Genomic DNA, 21,975 nt, shown 5'->3' with positions numbered 1-21,975 from the left:
CGAATGCGAACAGCGTGTATCCGCTCCCATAACCTTCTCGTGACACGGCCACACCACAGTCCCTTTGATGCTTCCCGGTTATCGAAACCAACCCTTGATATTCCCTGACGTAGTTGGCGGTTGTAAAACTGGGTGTGTAGGGTTTTGCAGGAATCACGTTGCCCTTGTGGACCAGCGCCGCGTAGTTGATACTGTAGTGTTTAAAATTGAAGGGGTTTGAGGCATAAGTGCCGCTAAAAGCTGTATTGTCCACATAACCTATGATGATGAGTTTGGGTAGCTGTCCCAGAAATAAATTCTGCTGCTGTGTTAAGCGGGTTCCTGCAGGTATGCTGAATACCTTCAGAGATACTCTTTCCACAGCGTACTTGGCGTTGGATATTTGTAAAGCTTCGGCGTGCGCTAACCTGACGCTCGGGGACACTTTCACTCGCTTTACAAGCAGGCTCGCGGCCAGGATGCTCAGCTTGTAGTGTTCCGCATCCCCACTGATGAGGCAGAATGAGTCCTTGTTGCGAGTGAGCTTGAGCTTAAGATCAATTCCGTTGATGAGCAGTTTATCTCGGAAGAAGAGGTCTGAATGTATGCGACCTAGGAGGTCAAAGGTACGACTACTTGCCGCCTGCCCCGCTCTTTTTATAAAACCCTTATTGGCTCCATCCAGAGCAGTGATTTCAAACTGCCCGTATGTATCCCGGTGAAACAGACCCGCTGAAAGTTGCGTGTCAAGGGCATCGCTACTATAATTTAGAATGCTCTCGATGTAGGCTCTGTAGGCGTACATGTTATTGTTCTTGGTGATGAGTCGATCACCCAAGGTGATGTCCACTTGGTTAAACAGGGTAGCTAGCGGGTAAGCGATCGTTGCCACTTTAGCATCGTCATCAATGTCGGTCCCATCGGCTTTGACGATTTTACACATAAGATGTAGCAGCGTGTTGTTGAGATGCAAATACATATCCGTGGACCCTGACACAAAAAACTCTATGGGGCCCAACGGCGTCAATGCTGCTAAAGGTGATACCTCCATGAAGAAGCTGTTTTCGATGCTTGTCTGCGTGGGTTTTAGAGTAAACAAGTCTAACTCTGATTTGGCGCATTCTCCTGATCCACAATGTACGAAGGCCATAGTGCTGTTTACGAGGCTTTACAAAATATTTACTTTAGAGCCATTTCGCTTCTTGGCAGCTCTCTTCCTTCTTGGCGCTCTTCTTTTCTGAGTGCGTTTTGAAGAGCTCCTCCTTTTTAGGTCGAGGACCGCCGGTCTGCCGAAGGCAGAACCGGAAGTCGGAGATTTAATGACTTGGAGAAGAGGGGCTTGAACCCGCCCCTCTTCTCCCCTGTTCTCCATTGGCTGGCCTCTTGAATGCTGGCCAGCCATTGGAGAAGAGGTCAGTCATTCCGATTAGGCCCCGTCCTTTTCGGATCGGGGGCGTGTTTTTTGCAAGAAGTCTAATTATCTCCTCCAGCCAATGGCTGGAGGAGAGAAAAGACAAACACGCCCCCGAATCCGAAAATGCCGCTGCCTTTCTCCGAGGCATTTCTGCTCTGCCTCGGAGAAAGGCAGTGGTGTGCTTGCCTTTTGCTCTGCCTTGTTTTGAAGGTCCTGAGTTGAGCCACGTGGGGGTGGGTGCAAGAAAGTAAAAGTATGACGAATGTGCCCATCCAATGTCGTAGCCTGAGAAAAGCCGAGGGACAAGTTCGCATTTTAGCATTTAAGCAGTTCTCGTCCGGCTCATCACGGAATCTATGGCGGAGTTTAGGAAGAAAGTGTTCAGACTCTGCCCTGGGATCGACTTGTGGGAGGGAGTACCCCGAGGGGAGGGGCTGCCGGAAAAGGGAGTGTGCCACCCTGTGGCGAGGTTCAACCCTAGAGGGTAAGTATGCAGCCCGCTGGGAGGCGTGTTGCAGGGAGGGGGAGTCTGCAGGTCCGGGGTGGCGTCTGCAGTGCTAATGGAGGCGGGATAATGCAGCAAAGCCAGCCCAAGCTCTCTGCGTGTGACGGGTGAAGAGGCTGCAGCAGGAAGCGGAGGAGGCTGAACCGAGTCCAGGCATGGAGGGCAGAACGGAAGAAGGACTGCTACCTGTGGAGAAGCGCAGGTCTGACAGGGGGTGGAGAGCTGTGGGGGAAGTGGTTGTTACTAGAAGTTATTTGTCCAGGGCGGGGCATCATCCAGGGTTCTGGTGTAGGGTATGTTTTCAAGAAGCTCGCTCGACACGCCCTGTCTCTCGCCTTCGTTCACACCCTCGAGCTTTCTCAGAGCAGCACTCATTGGTCGAAGAACAGAGTTGATGGGCTTGTTTCCGCTTTTGCATGCGTGAGGCATCGAGAGAAGCCCCCCCTCCCTCTTTCTCTTTTGGAGCAGCCGGATGAAGCTCATTAGAGTTGCCATGCTTACAGCGGGTCACGTGGCTCCTGCTGCATGGATCTGTAAGTGTCAGCTGCCAGGGTCACCGGCTGGCTGCACAATTAAACAAATTAAGCTTCTTCTTAATTGGGAAGAATTTCGGAATATTGTACTTTGCGGGTCCCCCCCCCCCCCCCCCCCCGCTGCCTGCATTCCTTCTGGTCTGTGCTGTGGGTGATGGCTTGGTCGAGGGGTGAGAACGGAGGGTTCAGCACATCTCGACAGACTAAAGTGGTGCATTATCTCTGTGTGATCAGAGCAGCCTTGTTTGCTTTCGTTTTGTGGAGCGACGCCAAGATGGTTGACTGTGGCTCTTGTGACATACTTTTGTGTCTTCTGGCATGGGCAGTTCTGTTGATTAGCTGGGCGCACTTAACGTGGGTGTGCGTTTGCTCATTTGTAGGAGTTCTTTCCACATGAGTGTGTTTGCCTGCATGTTTGTGCACAACATTAGCTTCTGTGCAAGGTTTGCTGATGCACAATTGGTATGTTTGGGTACTATAGCTGGCAATTGTATATTTGTGCACCTTTGTTGTTTGCTGTGTTATGTTATATGTCACATGTCTGCTGCGTGTATTTGTGTGTTAGCAGCGCTGAGATGTCTGGAAGTGTGTGTATGTGTCTGATGTGTGGGACTTTGTCGCTAAAAGTGTGGGAGTGGGTGGATATGTGAACGTGTTACGTCTGTCTGTCCATGTGAGAGTGAGGTCTGTGTGTCATAGAGAGGAGCAACCGACACTAATGAAGGTTTACACATACATTCAAAGACGTGCACCCGCATCTATAACAAGCATTTACAATGCAATGGTCTCGGCATTGGTAAAGTTAGAGATATTGGCATTGCTTATGACATTATTTTTGTTTATGTTTTTGTTTTCAAAACATTTAAATAAACGGCATTGTTAAAAACAAAAACAAAAAAAATAATGTCATGAGCAATGCCAATAGCTCTAACTTTAACAATGCCGAGACCGTTGCATTGTAAATGCTTGTTTTATAGGGGGCCGGAGGGCCCCTGCGTCTGGAAACCCCCCGTTTCCTTTTGACACTCGCGCGTGGCTTATACAACAGCCCCGCTCCTTCTTGCGGCTGTTTGTTCATGCGCTCTGCAACCGCCGATGTAACAGACCCCACCATATCCTGGGCAATGTTCGTAGCAGCAGTCTTAACATGAGGTTTTGCAATTTCATAGCCTCTTCTCAGGAAAGGCATAGCTCTTCTAAAAAGACTCCTAAAGAATCCCCCTAAGCCAGGCCCGTACATAACAGGTAAACCTTGAAAGTACTGGGGTCCTCCATAACCGGCTTGACTTCTGTAATAGTCCCTGTACATGGACGGGTCCCCGTATGTTTTCATAACCACCATTCCTGCTGCTTAATATCCCCTGTCGTGTCTAGGCCTTAAATGAAGCTTAACTTTCCCGTATTTAAAGGCCACCGGCTCAGACTGATCATCGTAGATCATAATTGAAATAGTGTCAAAATGGTTTTTAGAAACTGCGACGTAGTCAGGTTTGTTAAATTGGATGTTGACCATGGTATTATTATCACGCTGTACATGAACACATCTTAACAGCGGCGAGTAACTATCCCCGATCCTCAGAGCCTCTACAATATCACCATAAACATAGAGCGTGTAGAACCCCCCGTTAATATCGGGGCACGTGTGATCTTGTTCCACCGGACTTTTCACATGTTGTACTGTCCCTAAAACCCTTTTTAATTTACCGGAGCAGTTAAACAGGGTATTGCGATTTATGGATTTAAGAAACACCTTCCTTCTAACGTTATCTAGCACCAGATGAATATTCGGCAGTGGTTCTATGGCAGCTATGGATTTGTTGATGGCTTCGACAACGCTTGAAACGCTTGGGTAGTAGCCGTGAGGGAAGGATACGTTTATGACCTTGGGGTCCTGTTCACGCTTGAAGTGGAACTTGGTTTCGGCCGCTGTAAAGGTATTCCATGTTCTAGGGTACTGGATTTCTGTTAGGGCAACCTCCCAGTCCCCTTTCAGGTCCACAGGCTTAGCCAATTTGACGGTGTAATTAGAAATCTGATTGTTGGGGAAGATGCCCTTAGAGGCGTTGGATGGTAAGGTTATATAAAAGGGTTTTGCTTCCATCGTATCAGCTGTTTTGAGCTCACACACCCTTCAGGGAACTGGCCAACACCGAACTGTTAAATTTCTCAGGCCATCCCCGCCATTTGACATATGCCTGGCTCTTAGCCCCACTACCTTTCCTTTTCAGAACCTTTTCAACCCTGTACACCCTGTTCGGATCATCTGGCACTTTTTGTAACTCTTCCTTGTAAAAAACCCCAGACACCGTTTCCCCATCATAGTCCTTTAACCTGTAAATATGCAGCCCTTTCTTAAGCTCCACACTTTCCACTATAAATATTTCATCGCTAAAAGTCTGTTGGTAACCCTTCGTGAAGACTCCTTTCAATTTTGAAATCCTTACGTGATCACCTTTTTTTAAAACAGGCTTCTTCACCTTTGTATCGAAATTACGACCATACACATTTCTCCAAACAGTTAAAGAATTACTAGGTGTTACATCTCCGGGGGCCCTTTTGATGGTCCTATGATAACTGGCATTATATACAGCTAAAAAAGCCTGCAGAACATCCACGTATCTTCAGGTGTTGTGGGCCGTAAAATACCTCCACATCTTAGACTTTAAGGTTCTGTTAAACCGTTCTACAACAGCTGCTTTTACCTCCGTGTTTGTTACAATATGTTGAACATTGTGTTGCTTTAATAATTTCTGAAATGCCTTATTTAAGAATTCTTTTCCGGCGTCTGTTTGTAGTTTTTGAGGAATACGCCCCTTATCGAAGATGGCTTTAAAAGCGGCTGTGACGCTAGCCCCACTTTTATCACGCAGCGCCTCTGCGTAGGCGTACTTGGACAACACATCTATGACGGTTAATATATAACAAGTGCCGTTGTTATGTTTTGCTATATTTTGAAGACGTATTATGTCCGCTTGCCATTGATAATCTATTTGCGCATTAACGATTGTCGGTCGTCTCCTAAAATATCTTCTGGCCGGTTTATGGAGTGAATATGCCTCCTCGCCTGATAACCACGTTTTCACAGCTTCTCTGCTTACCGACTCCTTTTCATCCACAGCCCTTCTATATAGAGCTTCGGCACTCCCCAAGCTGCCAACTCCCCTAGTATCATAATAAAGTTTTCTTAACAGGCCCCCCTGCATGTTATCAGCCGTTACACACCATGCAATGAATGACGCTTGTTTTGTGTAAGAACATTTTATTAAAAAATAAGGAATGTTAGCAAAATCATAGACAATGGTTTCATATCTTTTCACATTATGCATAGTAAGTACGGCTTAACACATAGTCACCCTTTTGGTTTTAACACTCTACTAGTTTGTTCTAAATACACGCTATCATGTAACGTTACATAAGACCTTGTTTAAAACAGTCTTCAGGGGGCCAAAGCCCCTGCTTGTCTATTTTTTTTATATAGATTACACATACACCTTGATATGAGTCTTTCTATCATCCTTCTATTGAAAGCAGTGTCCATTCCCTGCATAACGGTTAGTTTTATGCTCGGGTCCAAGGCGTATCGGATCTCATTGAGTGCCACTGTCAAGATCCTCAACATATCAGGGTGCACATATTTCTTTTCATTGTACAACCCATACACAACCCTTAGCAGTTTATACACCTTGTAAGGGTCTAGCAAAGTACAAATATATCGCATTGTTCTTGTTCTGTATGATTCACACAAGCATTCGTGCGCCGCCTGCTGAGGAGCTTTGATTTGATGACCTTGACAAAGGCTTTAATAGTCATGTTTGACACAGTTTAGTACCACCGACGCGACGAAAGCCTTAACTGCATGCCTGTCGTCGTAGGTCGTTCCAGGCTCTTCCTTTTCACACGCGTCGGAGCCGCATACACACGGTTTTGACATGTGGAACTTTCAGCTTGTTTTGAACACCACAGACAATTGAAAATGACCTTGTTTGCTTTTGCAGGTCGCCACCCTGACACATGCCTCCACTCTGACGCAGGCCTTTTTGGGGTTTCTCTCTAGGTTCAAAAGACGAAAGAATGACAATACGTTAGTTGAAGAAATAAAATACATCATTTTTGTAACTATCTGCTCATAACATTTTCCTACTAACCTCTGCATTTCCACCGGCCTCTGCGGCGGTTCTGAAATCTTGCGAGGCGCTAATGTCCTGCGAGGACCCATCATCTTCGGCGCTTGTCCCAGGCTGTTGCAGACCGGTCTTCTCTGCAGCCGTATTCTCCTGAAGGTCCATGTCTTCATAGACGGGTGTGTTAGGGGGTGTTACAGCCTCTTTACCATAGTGCATTATGAAGTAGGTGCATCCAGCGGGTTTTGCTCTCTAGGGGTCAAAAGAAGACAGAATGACAATACGTTAGTTGAAGAAATAAAATACATCATTTTTGTAACTACCTGTTCATAACATTTTCCTACTAACCTCTGCATTATCACAGCCCTCTGCGGCGGCTCTGAAATCTTGCGAGTCGTTAATGTCCTGCGAGGCCGTATTCTCCTGAAGGTCCATGTCTTCATAGACGGGTGTGTTAGGAGGGGCTACAACTTCTTCATCTTCCTCCATATCCACTGAACTGAGCCCAGCAAGCACACTGCCACTACACGAGCCCTCACTTTCGCTGCTGTCGCACTTAACCGGGACCATCCGGCATCTGTAATCCTTGAGCCTAAGTTCTTCCATAGGCCTACACAGCCCGTTGCCAAAACCAGTAACGTCGCAGCCCATATCCCTAGGTGTTTCTTGTTGGGCATTCTCGTCCATTACCAGAGGTGTTAAGCTGCGGTAATATCTATTGATAACGGCCTGGGAGTCATCCAACTCAGGTCTTTTCACGAACGGGTTGTATCTCTTCATTTTGGCTGTGGAACCCTTCTCGTATTCAAACGTCTGCTTTCTGTACACGGCTCTTGCCATAGGCTTATATGTACTCTAAGAAACCACAACCCCTAAAAGAGGCGTACACCTCTACAACACAACACGGTCACGTGGCCTCAGGACTGCTCCGCAGCTGTTCACCCACCAGCTGTCTGCAACCCCCCAGTTTTAAAACATGCCCAGACATTTCCCTCCTACATGCACGCAATTTTCTGCGCACTTTTAAACATATACACAACTATCCATGTTTTGCAGCCAGACCTGCCACTTTTAGGACTAGCCCTACATGTCATCCCTTTTAAAACCAGAGTTATTTAAGGCCAGCAGTTTGCGGCCAGACCTGTCAAATTTAAGGCCAGGAGTTTGCTGCCAGACGTGTCATTTTAAAGACTAGAACTGTCAAATTTAAGGCCAGGATTTTGCGGCCAGACCTGTCAAATTTAAGGCCAGGAATTTTGCATGGTGATGTTTGGTATCCCACCCTACTACTGGAGTGGTGTTCATTGTTATTGGAACAAATTGACAATATTGACGACTTTATGGGAGGAAGGTTGGGGGAGCTCATATATTGATATGTCTATATTGTTATTGGTGATACCAATAAGAAAATGCATAAAAAAGAAAAGATGGCTGCCTGAAATCATTCTTTAATATATGTTTTGGATAGGCTTGCAAAGCTCCCACGTTTTGAAAATTGCTCCGAAGGGATAGCATATGTAGAAGTCCAGGTTTAAAAGTCAGAAATAATTTCAGTCCCAAATAGTGGAGCAGAAAGAAGGGAGTAGCCAGAAAATTTAAATATCCCCCACTTTGAAGTAAACCTTTGATGTCACCAAGGGGCATATTATCAAGGACGGCGTTAAAAATTATCGCCGATTTAGCAGTAGAAAACTGCTGTTAAAGCGTTTTTTTGCCGCTAAACCGGCGATAATTTTAACTCCGTCCTTGATAATATGCCCCCAAGTGAAGCAAGTGAGCCCAATTCACCCTTTCTCTCTTCTATCCATCCATCAACTCTGCCATCAATCCATCCATACACACCCATCTATTTATCAGCTGTGCCATCCGACGGTCTGTAAATCTATCCATTCACTCTTCCATCCATCCAGTCATCCATCCACTCACTCTGCCATTCATCTTTCCACTTTCACCCTGTCATCCATGCATTCATCCATCAGTCTGTCCCCTCTGCCATTCATCCATCCACTCTGTCTTCAATCCTGCCTTCCACCCATACATCCATCCATCCCTTCTGCCATCAATCCATCTATCCACTTTGCCATCCAAGTATGCACTCTGCTCTCCTTCCATCATCCATCTATCCACCCTGCCGTCCATTCATCCTGCCATCGGCCCATCACACATTCATCCACTCTGTCATCCACCCATCCATTCATCCATACGTCCATTGACTCTGCCATCCAATTCACTCATAGTTTTGCCCACACACCCATCCATCCCTTTATTCTGCCTTTCATTTACCTGTTCATTCACTCATAGATCGCAGGAAAGGGGCCACAGCTTCGTGGAGGTATGAGACCGCCCCCCCCTTTCAGTCTCTTCACCATCAGAAGCTGCTCTACGTGAGCACAATACCTGGAAGTGGCGCATCTAAAGAAAACCAGGTCTAAGATCCAGGCTGATGTGAGAGTTCAACTGACCTCAAGGGGCATATCAGCAAGGCGAGGCAATAGAATTATCACCGCTTTAGCGTCCGTTTTCGGACGAAAAGCGGCAATAATTTTATCGCCCTATCAGCATGGACACGGTAACGCGTGAATCCGTGCCTTAGCGCCTATTTCCGGAACGCCCAGCTTCGCATCTCTAATGAGATGCAAAGTGGGCATTCCTCCCCAAAATAACTGGAGAAATGTCGCTAACTGACATATCTCCAATTATCAAGCTTCACGCTAACAAACAGAGCGATAAGAAAAGTAGTGCTAACCGTGGTGTGGAAATATGGATTTTTATGATCAGTTATGTCCCCTATCTTGGACCCCAACGGTTTCATGTATAAATCACAAATACATGTATGTTTCCTCCAGTTCCAGTTATGAAGACGCAAACACATGTGCGTCCACCGCCAACATGTCCTTTTTCAGATCCGCCGTGAATGGGCCGGATATTCTATTCCTAAGTATGAAAGGCCACCGGCTTTATATGGTTCATTTATCCCATTTTTCAGTCCAGGCGAGTAGGCCCTGATTCTGCCATTAAGCCTTTTCCTGCCTTCTGCCTCTGAAAGCTCCAGTCTGAGCTCGCATCTGTACCCATGAACTTTGTCCTACTCCCTGCGCGGCTAACGGTGCCTGACTCGATCTGTCTGCTTGCCAAAAACTGTATTTCACCTTCAAGATTATCTGCTCTGCTCCGCTCCTCACCCAATGCATTCCTGTCTAGTAGTTTAAGTAAACATTCTTCCAGCTACCGAGCAAAAGGCCCGGCTTCTCTGTCTTTATGCAAGTAATTCATAGCCCTGTTACCATGGAATATTCCTACCCCCTCGCATCTAGTGTAGACACTTAGACGCTTGTACACGCACTAACAGTCAGTATAGTCAGTATAGAATAAGATTCTATCCTAAGAGACCTCTCTTTTTGGATAACATAGTTCTTTAAACATAGGATGTTAGATATGATTTGGGATTAGGTTGACATAACCCCAGACTTCTGTCTCCACATGTAGAGCTAAATGTCAAGTCCCCTTCACCCCCTAGTCGCACGTCAATCACACGTCATGCTGCTGCGCGCGCATCTCTGCCAAGTATTTCTGCTGACATTGCGAAATTCTTTCATGGAACCACCCTATTGTGACATCATACCTGATGACGTTCTTTAAGTTACGCCCAGTTACACCCATTTTAGTTACGCATGTATGTTCTTATCTTTGTTATCAACTGTTACGCCTCCTGCATCTGTTTCACTGTAATGCCTATTGTATAAAAATGATTACTTGTCAATAAAGTTAGTCCTTCACTTCCTGAACCTTCGTGGTGATGGAATATGGAGTCCATCAATTCGAATTGATTTTGGAATAAAGCCCGTTCCGAACCTCTAATACCACGGATTCTGCCTCTTATTTTACTGAGCTATTATTATAGATTTTCCGCATCAAATTAAGTTCCGGTAATTAAATTATTTACCACATAAATGGCGCCCGAATAGGGACACTTTCTCATCTCACGCGCCGGAGGTGCGTTGCAGGCCCGGTCTCCTGTCACAGCTGGACGGACAACAACGCGTACCCACAGGATTTCCTGTATCTCCCTCCTGCTGAGCGGGGGTAACTGAGGCTGCGATCAACACCCAGACGAGGCGGTGAGAAGTGCGAAGTATCCCGACCAGAGCCTAGCTGAGAGAGCAAGATCCGAGGTATACAGAGGCCCACCAGGTTCCGAAGTTCCGAAGTTTCGAGTCGAGTCCAGCCCGGTCCGAGTCCAGTTCAGTTCAGTTCCGAGGCCTTTCGTTCCGAGCTACCCGGTGAGTACCATTGCCGGGGAGGCGTTCTGACGTGCACATAGGTTGTGCCGGTCAAGACGGGTTTGGGTACACAAATCCGGTCTGCACTGTTTTAGCAGGGTATCTGTACTGTTTAGCAGTATATCAAGTATGTCTAGTATATAATTCAGAATTACCTAGTTAGTGCCGAGTATTATGCTTAGTGACTAGTTCCCTAAATGGCCATCATTGTTGTTCATTAAATGTTAAATGTTAAAATGTTTTAAATACGTTCTGCATATTGTGGTGTGAATGACTGTTCATTATTGTGTTTTGTTGTATTAAATGTGTTCAGAATTAGGTATCAGATCAGTTCTCAATATGCCGCTCTTTTCGAAATTAAGACAGATCAAAACTAGAAAAGGGGTACTCGAAGAAGCTGTTCCCATTCCTCCTAGGGACACTCCAGGGTACTTCATGTATCATAAACATGGCCTAGACGCCATATTATTTCTTGATTTATGGGTAGATTACACCAAGGAATTACCAGAAAGTCAGAGGTGGCCCGCAGCTGGGACCTGGGATGCAGATTGCATCGTGAAAGTAGAGGAAGAATTATGGAAAAAGAAAGCTAGACAGTCACAGAAAGATGCCATTGAATTATGGCGTAAAGAATCATATAGACGTACAGAAAAAGCACTACGACAGGAAGAGAAAAGTAAGAAGAATTCAAATAAAGTTCGAGAAAATCTATTAATTGAAGAAGGTACTCGAGTAAAATCAGAACAAATAGACAGACAAAGAAATGCCCTTATGAATGGTATGTATCCTCTTCTGGCCGAAGGATTACCTAAGGCTACTCCGGAGATACCAAAAGACTTGCCACCCCCATTGTTCCCGATAAAAGTACATCCCAAAGGGCATCCCAGAACCGCAGAAGATGTTTTTCTTTCCTCTTATTTAGACGACGCAGCTCCCGAGTATGCTAATGCTGCGCCACATAGACCGCCTGCCGAGGGGGTTCAACGCCAAGACCCTCCTCCGTCTGTACCTCCGCAACAACAAACTCCGATACAAGTTCCGGCAAGCACATCTGTTTCTACAGCTGTACCCACACCCATGGTTGCTATATCACGTTCAACGAATCCTTTCACATCCAGCACCCCAGGTGGTGCTACGGGAGGTACAGCAAACATTTTTTCCACGCCACCCAGAGTAAATAAACTTTCCTTTCAAGAATTAGCCCACCAACGTACGCCCAAACTAGTAACTCCCGATGCGCTTAAGGAACTTCTAATAGATTGTAGATATGACCCGGTGCCCGGAAAAGGGGACGAAATGCTGCTGGCATCATTACGTATCCGACGAGCTGCAATATATTTAGGGAGGCTACCAGGAATGACTACACATTTAGACAATATATATCACTTTGTCCAGTCAGGACGAGATTCTGAAAGTATTAATAGAGCCTTGGAGTACCAGAAAGTGGAGATACAGGGGGAACTGTTACGTTTCCTCATAAATTGTGTGATCAGAAATCAAGACCGACCAGGGGTAAATCCGGAAGAAATGCAAATTCTTACCACATGGGATCGGAATATATCAGAAGGGAGACATGATAAACGATCATGTATAGTAGCTATGTGCCGCAAGATCCGCAAAGAAGTAGAACGAATACACGAAGAAAGATTAGCAGTAGACGAGCCTGAACAAACCGAGGAGGAGGAAGAATTAGAACTGCCCACAGGACAGTTAGAAACCATGGCCTATGTAGGTAGAGGAAGATCTTGCAATAATACTAGATGCTTTACTGATCCGATACGTCCGATACGTCCAGATAATAGCAGAAATTTCCAAACTCCTATAATAAATATACGGTCCCCCGAACATTCGTTCCAAGCCGCTGACAAATTACTCCGAGAACGAAGGGGTTATCATCTACTCGATTCTATGGACGAACAAGAATTAGCCAGGTCAGCCGTTCATTGGGTTGATAGCCCCGGAAAATATAGTGATGATACATTAGCGCACACGTTTTTGAACCTCACCCCAGATGAACAGCGTTTAGCTGGTATCTATATGGTTCAACAACTCCTTATATTATATAAAAGCCAACACTCCGATCCTGGTCCATTACCTGATATACTGACTGAATTACTCACGAATAAATGGAGAGGTTCAGGTACTGAGTTAATTAGAGAAATACTAGAATCCAGAAAGCAGTACATTATTTTTGTATGTCCCGAACATGTCTCACTGCCCATAAAAGAAAGAACGACGTATTACATGGATAGACAGAATCCCTTACGCGAAGTGCACCCGATAAAAGGTGATGACAATCAGTTTAAACGTGTGTTTGTATACACACCCATATCTAAAATAGAACTATTAGAAATGAAGAAAGTGGTACCCAGTCATGACAAAGACCCAGCGGGTTTCCACCGTGAAATTAAAGACATGTTGCTCATGGGAAAGTATACCTATCCCGACATTATGACAATATTGAAGGTATTAATGCCTGCGGGCATTTACGAAAAACTCAAGGAAAAGGATTGGGAGGTGGGAGACCAGAAGATAGATTGGACAGCATTAGAAAACGAAGAAAAAGCTCGAGGTCCAGGTTCAGGGCTTGGGGAAAAGACCAAAACACTACCAGGTTTACTAGTACAGGTACTGCCACGTTTATTAACTACGAAAAAGGAAGACTGGGGTGCAATCTCAGCCTGTAAACAAAAGCACGATGAGGACACTAGTGATTTCTATGCCCGATTCGAAAAATGTTTTGGTATAAATAGTGGAATAAAAGCAAGTAGCGAATCGTATCCACATCTGTTTGTGACAAAATTAGTTGAAAATTCCTTGCCCCAAGTTAAGAATAGAGTATTGAAATTCGAGAGTACATGGCAAGGTAACACTCCGTCACAAATGTTACAAATGCTACAGTACCATCACAATAGAATTAGAGAGGAACAAGAACATGAACAAAGACGCATGAAAGACACGAAAATGAAAATGCTAGTTTCTCAGACAGTTCCAGCTGACGGTCACAAAAAGGGTATGACACAGTCCAGTGTTTCAGCATGTCCTGTAAAAGGGACATGCAACTATTGTAAACAGCCAGGCCATTATGTACACGATTGCCCAGTTTTAAAACATAATATCGCCATAGGTAATACAAAAGAAAGACCACGGCCACTTAGACAGGATCAGAACCAACAAGGAGCCCCGCAGCATGCACAGTCCATGCCAGCTCCGCAACAATCTATGACAGCTCCACCATCGCAGCCTATTGCTGCCACACAAACAACGACACGACAGATGTACCAGACCGCACAGTATGATTATCCTGATTATCAACGATACTCATGAAACAGCCTAGAGAGGGAAGTTGGCTTACCCCTTATCGAGGTCCCTGTAGATCAAGAAGGACCTTATGTACACAGTGAACTATTAGGCCAAGATAGAAAATTTTTACTTGATACAGGGGCAAGCCGAACAACCATAAAACGAAGTGAAGTTCCAGGGGCACCCCTCTCAGGCTCACAGAATATTTCCCTTGGCTTTTCAGGAAAACCTATCGTTAACGAAGTATCACAGCCTCTTCCCCTTACGATTGGTCCCTTGACACGAACTACAGATTTATTGCTTACTAAATCATGTCCAGAAAACCTGTTAGGTATAAAAACTTTGAAAGCTCTAGGAGCTATAATATGTTGTTCTCCGGAAGGAGTAAGATTGTTTCTACGTGATTTCAAAGGGCACTATGTGTCCCGAGACATGGATCACCGACTGCAGACTTTACCCACACATTTATGGGCACAAGGCCCTACAGATGTTGGTTGCATGAACATTACACCATATCGAGTCACACTAAAGGCAGGAGTGGTACTACCACGAATGCGACAATACAAGTTACCCCCAGATGCTGTAGTGGCTTTACTGCAAATCATTGACGAGCTTATTACCCAAGGAGTGGTTGTGGAAACCGACTCCAATGTATGTAATTCACCGATAATTCCGATTCTTAAACGAACTGATCCGAAAGCCCCGCCAGTATATCGATTGGTTATTGATCTGCGCGAATTAAATAAATGTATTGTACCACAATACCCCGTAGTCCCAGATATTTCTTCATTACTGACAGCCATTGATTCCGAAGCAACATTCTTTACTGTAATTGATCTCAAGAATGCCTTTTTCAGCGTCCCAATAGATCCGGAAAGCCAATACTTGTTCGGATTTAGTTTAAATGGACGAAGCTTTAAATTCACACGCGCACCTCAAGGATTCACAGAAAGCCCCAGCATCTATAGCCAAGCACTGAAACGAGAACTTGACAGTATACACATGCCAGTCAACACTGCCCTGCTTCAATATGTCGATGATCTGCTGATCACCGCTAGAAGCGAACCTGAATGTGAAAAAGCCTCACTGACGGTTTTACAATTTTTGGCCGAAAAGGGGCACAAGGTGTCCCCTTCTAAGCTGCAATTCTGTGTCCAGCGAGTTGTTTACCTTGGGCACTCGCTGTCCAAGGAGGGAAGGCAGCTTACACCAGATCGCATCCAGTTAATTGCTAACATGCCAATACCCAAGACACAAAAGGAGGTGCGGGCTTTTATAGGCCTCACTTCATATTGTAGGCAGTGGATCCCTCAGTATGCATTTCTAGCAAAACCACTCATTCAGTTGACAACACAGGAGGCAGCCACATCGACTGTCCTCCCTTGGACTCAGGAACATACACAAGCTTTTGAAAGCCTAAAGAAAGCTTTATGTCAAGCACCTGTCTTAGCAACACCATGTTACAATAAACATTTTACACTCTTTGTTACAGAACGCGAAGGTACTGCTTTGTCAGTACTCACACAGGAACAAGCAGGATCACACAAACCATGTGCTTATTTTTCTAGTACATTAGATCCCGTAGCTCAGGCTCTGCCTGCGTGCCTGAAATCAGTGGCAGCGACAGCTTTAGCAATCAGACAAAGCGATGCCATAGTGTTAGGACACCAATTGACGGTACAAGTACCACATGCAGTAGAGGTTCTCTTGAACCGCACACAAACACAACACTTGACTATAGCAAGACTCACTGGTTACGAATTGACATTGTTTCAGCCACACATAGAAATCAGACGTTGTAGTACATTAAATCCTGCCACACTGTTACCAGTAAACTGAACAGACCCATTAGCACATGATTGTATTGAAGTTATTACTATCACGACGAAACCCAGACAAGACTTGACAGACGTCCCATTGTCAGACCCAGACCTGACGTTGTATGTAGATGGTTCATGTATGAGAACAAGTACAGGAGAGCTAGTGGCCGCGTATGCAGTCACAACAGACACTGAAGTCATTGAAACAAATCGTATTAATACCTTATCAGCTCAAGCAGCAGAGCTCATCGCTCTGACACAAGCCTGTATTCAAGCTACGAATAAGAAAGTCAACATATACACTGATTCACGTTATGCATTCGGAGTTGTACATGACTTCGGCGTGCTGTGGCGAGAGAGAGGTTATTTAACTTCTCACGGTGCCCACATTCAGCACGGACCCCTCATTCATGCCTTATTAGATGCAATACATCTACCCACTGCGATATCAATTATGAAATGTAAAGCTCATACGAAAGTTACTGATATAATTTCCCAAGGTAATGATCTAGCTGACAGAACAGCTAAACAGACTGCTCAAACTCACACATCTGACATGACAAAGACAATAGTTCCGACACCAACACATTGCATGATGGTTAAGGATCCCGCTCTTGACGTAATTGACATACAGACACATGCTACACCAGACGAAATAAAGAAATGGACTGAATTAGGAGGGATCCAAACGGATCAAGGATGGATGACGAAGGAAAAATCTGTATGGTTTCTTCCCGACTCAATGGTCCAAGTTATCATTAATACAATACATAGTCCAGCGCACCTAGGAGAAAAGGCTATGCTAGACAGCATTCAACACATTTGGTTCAACAAACATTTACGAGCAGCAGCTAAACAAAAAGTCCGTACCTGTATGATCTGCTGTCAGTTTAACCCAGGTAAAAGCATTCCCGTAGAACAGGGTGGATTTCAGCCTCCTGAGCACCCTTTTGAAGTCCTCCAGATGGATTATATCCAGATGGAACGATGTCGAGGATTCAAATATGTTCTTGTAGTTGTCTGTGCTCTTTCCCGTTGGACAGAGGCATACCCGGTTTCAGATTACACTGCCCCGACTACTGCCAAACAGTTAGTTCGAGAATTCTTCCCACGGTACGGTTTACCACGTGCTGTCTACTCAGATAACGGCCAGCCGTTCTCATCCGAACTAATGAAACACGTTTCACTTTTGTTAGGATATCAATGGAGGTTTCACTGTGTCCGACATCCCGAGGCAGCAGGTCTCGTGGAACGACATAATCAAACTCTGAAAATTAGATTGTCCAAAATATGTAGGGAGAAAGGTGTAGATTGGGTAGTAGCCCTACCAGTTGCACTCTTTTACATGAGAATGGTAGCGCACTCTCGAACAGGGCTATCCCCTTATGAGGTGATCTTCGGTAGACCACCAAATATGTGGGGGACGCCTATACCACGCAAAATAACTGATGTAGACTGTAATATGCTGACAGATTACCTAGCTTCCTTGATGTCTGCACTACAATCTTGTCGTTCACAGGTAGCTGCAGCCTTTCCCGACAACACCGAGGTGAAACCCCATGACGTAATTCCCGGGGACCTGGTGTTAGTGAGGAACTTTGACCGGAAGTCTCAGCTGGATCCTAGGTGGAAATCGCCTCAACTCGTACTGTTAACCACGAGGACAGCCGTGAAGATCGAAGGTCGAAAAGGCTGGATACATTCAAGTCATATCAAGAAATTTCATGGATTACCATCCGATATAGAGACTAAACCCTGTATTTCCTCAAAGACAGACTCAAAGCTCCCCTTGGTTGAGCAAACGAACTCAGAACTATATAGACTAAAATTGAGGTCCAATAAGTCAGACAATTTGATTGTTTAAGTCCTCTCCAAGGTGAATCGGTTGAATTTGTCTCTGACATGTATCCTCTGGACCGGAATAGAGAAAGAAATAATCAAATCCAGTTGAAAAAGCATGCGTACTGTAAATCACTGCGTAGTCATTGCACAGTGACGTTATTAATTCTGTTTTTTTATGTCTTTTAATAATAGCTGCAAGTATATTGTTGCACATATATTATCCTATTTCTAAACATGTTTACAATGTTACTGCTGAACATTCTTTTAGTGAATTTCCCCCGCATGAGTTGTCCTATAGATTTGCGCTGCGCAATAACACTTTTATTAGTATGTTACATCATTCCCATCAGGCTAGCAATGCTACAAATTGTTGGATATGTGGCCGACTCCCTCCCTATCAGAACTATAAGGGAATTCTGCCTCTCTTTCCATATCCGTTCACACACAATGGCTCCTGTGGAGCATGGTTTAGTTTAATCAATTCCCTAGATTCGAATTCCGCAGTTTATCAAGACAACTGGGTATGGGGAAACCTGAACTTAGTCTTGCTTAAAGTCTGTTACCCTAACAAGGAGGGACTTCCCAAAAGAACAGGAACTGATCTAGAAAATGAAGTATATGGATTAGGTAATTTCACGCTTAATCTCATGATCCTGAATGTCGAATGCGAAGCTGCACCAATTTTGCCCGCTATGTCAGTATTTCCAGTTAAAGGTGAATTGTGTATAAGAAAGAATGGCTCCATACACATGGGCCATAGTAAATGCATCACTGTAATAGAATTCAGTGATCAAGGCAAATCTACATTTAGAGCTTCTCGCCATTCCTACTTTGTATGTGGTCAGACTGCATATACACGTTTGCCTCTAGATTGGGATGGTACCTGTTACATTGGATTCCTTTTGCCACCTGTTTTCCTAGCTCCTCCTGATTATCACAGAAATACTCATTTAGTACACAATAGAGAACGGAGAGATCTCCCAATAGTCGACTACACTGAAACAGCATGGGAAAAATACACAGATTTCAATAAAGGTCTCTTTCCCTATATAGGTACAGTCACTAATAGTAAACTGATACGTAGATTAACCAGAACCCTTGAAGCAGTAGTAAACGAAACTATTTCCGCCTTAGGCAATTTAACAGAAGAGCAGTCTGCTATGCGGATTGTTGTGCTTCAAAATCGTCTTGTCCTTGACGTCATTCTGGCCGATAGGGGCGGAGCTTGTAGGGTCATCGGATCAAGTTGTTGCATTTTCATACCAGAAAATTCGCCATCTGTATATAAAGCCATAACTCGCCTTCATAAGATTGTAAGCCAGATACACCAGAATCCAGGCACCTGGACTTGGTCCGGTTGGTTTTGGAGTGTATTATCTACCTTTGGATGGAGGGTCCTATCCTTCCTAGGTATTGGCTTTCTCATACTATTCAGTTGCTGCTTATGCCTACAATGTGGACCAGCGATTTGCGGTCTGTGTGCCACATCGTGTATTCCACCACCAAGATTTCATTCATCCCGGAAGAAGAAAGAAGAACAAATGATGCTATATGAACAGATCAACGGATTGATGAAGATTGATATCTCTTAAGGGCAAGTAGGGGACAAGGAGGGAATGTGGAAATATGGATTTTTATGATCAGTTATGTCCCCTATCTTGGACCCCAACGGTTTCATGTATAAATCACAAATACATGTATGTTTCCTCCAGTTCCAGTTATGAAGACGCAAACACATGTGCGTCCACCGCCAACATGTCCTCTTTCAGATCCGCCGTGAATGGGCCGGATATTCTATTCCTAAGTATGAAAGGCCACCGGCTTTATATGGTTCATTTATCCCATTTTTCAGTCCAGGCGAGTAGGCCCTGATTCTGCCATTAAGCCTTTTCCTGCCTTCTGCCTCTGAAAGCTCCAGTCTGAGCTCGCATCTGTACCCATGAACTTTGTCCTACTCCCTGCGCGGCTAACGGTGCCTGACTCGATCTGTCTGCTTGCCAAAAACTGTATTTCACCTTCAAGATTATCTGCTCTGCTCCGCTCCTCACCCAATGCATTCCTGTCTAGTAGTTTAAGTAAACATTCTTCCAGCTACCGAGCAAAAGGCCCGGCTTCTCTGTCTTTATGCAAGTAATTCATAGCCCTGTTACCATGGAATATTCCTACCCCCTCGCATCTAGTGTAGACACTTAGACGCTTGTACACGCACTAACAGTCAGTATAGTCAGTATAGAATAAGATTCTATCCTAAGAGACCTCTCTTTTTGGATAACATAGTTCTTTAAACATAGGATGTTAGATATGATTTGGGATTAGGTTGACATAACCCCAGACTTCTGTCTCCACATGTAGAGCTAAATGTCAAGTCCCCTTCACCCCCTAGTCGCACGTCAATCACACGTCATGCTGCTGCGCGCGCATCTCTGCCAAGTATTTCTGCTGACATTGCGAAATTCTTTCATGGAACCACCCTATTGTGACATCATACCTGATGACGTTCTTTAAGTTACGCCCAGTTACACCCATTTTAGTTACGCATGTATGTTCTTATCTTTGTTATCAACTGTTACGCCTCCTGCATCTGTTTCACTGTAATGCCTATTGTATAAAAATGATTACTTGTCAATAAAGTTAGTCCTTCACTTCCTGAACCTTCGTGGTGATGGAATATGGAGTCCATCAATTCGAATTGATTTTGGAATAAAGCCCGTTCCGAACCTCTAATACCACGGATTCTGCCTCTTATTTTACTGAGCTATTATTATAGATTTTCCGCATCAAATTAAGTTCCGGTAATTAAATTATTTACCACAGTGGTTATCGCTACTTTCCTTGCACCTGCTTTTCTTCTGACTTAGCCATGTAATCCAATGGGAGGTGGATTACATGGCTAAATCCACCTTGCCCTATCAGCAAGGTATCGCCGGTCGCAGTGCGAATATCGCTGGATTTCCAGCGATAATCGCACTGTTTCCTAGCTAACGCATGGATTTCTATCGCTTTGGAGATAAGCATTGCTGATAGCACGCTCTCTCCGCGATAGAATCCAGCAATAGCCGGCGATAATTATCCTAGCGCTAAGTGCACTAAGCAATAGTTATCGCCTCGCCTTGCTGATATGCCCCTAAGTGCGACACTTACTTGCGATAAGTGAGAGTGCGGAGTGGCGGTCTAGTGGTTGTGAAACATTTACACCTGTGCTCCTGGCTGTCACTACTGGGGTAAAGCATGCGTAGATTCCAAATGAGGGTTGAGAACGAAGTAGGAAGAAGCTGCAGGTCCGGTTTAAGTTGATAATAAATATTCTTCAAAGACCTACATCACTATCGCTATACATACTCAGTAGAGACTCGAGGTCTCTGAAGTCTCGCTTATAAAATTGCCACCAGGGGGCGCGCTTCACCCATGTTCTGGAGATGTCTCTTTCACTGTAAGAAAACTGTGGCAAGGGGGCGTGCTTCATTCTCTGTACTAGGCAGACTTGTGCGCCGGTCAGGGAATATGAGAGGTCTGCCTTCATCCTTCTGTTTTGATGGCTTGAGAAATATGTGGAGGTCAAACAACGTCAAGCAGGACTGCCACTTCCCCCTGTCTCCTGGATGGACGGTAAGGTGACAAAAGCTGTATTTCATCTTATTTCCTGGGCAGTTCTGCTCCCGTACCCTGCAAAAGCCAGCGTGAAAATTAAGAAATAGGTAGATGCATGCTTTGTGTTATTCCTTTCCCTGGACGAGCATAGTGGTGGGTCAGAAGGTGGGCTTAGTCCTGATGCGCCCATTTATTTATTGTATTTCTTAAGCGTGTGATTGGCAAAGAGCATCCTGGCCCTGATAAATATACCAACACCAAACCCTGCTTATGGTGTGATCAGTCAAGTTTTGAGATGTTTTCTGAAGCTCAACAATTTAGGGGCTTATTAACAAGGACGTCGATAAATAAACGCAAAGCGCGCTTAGCGCTTGTTTATTTATCGCCGTCTATCGCTGGAATTTATCGCCCTGGTAACGCGTTATTAACAACGCGTTACTCAAGGGCGATAATATTCCAGGGAAATGGGCCAACATCGCTGGAAAACCAGTGATGTTGCACTCAAAACGGAGATAGCCTTGGTGATCCGACCCTGTGGTCGTATCACCATAATCCACCTCCCATGTTAGCTATGCTAATTTAACAGACGT

Source organism: Triturus cristatus, chromosome 1_1 (assembly GCF_964204655.1).
Source record: "Triturus cristatus chromosome 1_1, aTriCri1.1, whole genome shotgun sequence".
NCBI lineage: Eukaryota > Metazoa > Chordata > Amphibia > Caudata > Salamandridae > Triturus > Triturus cristatus.
Note: the sequence above shows the minus strand (reverse complement) of the source record.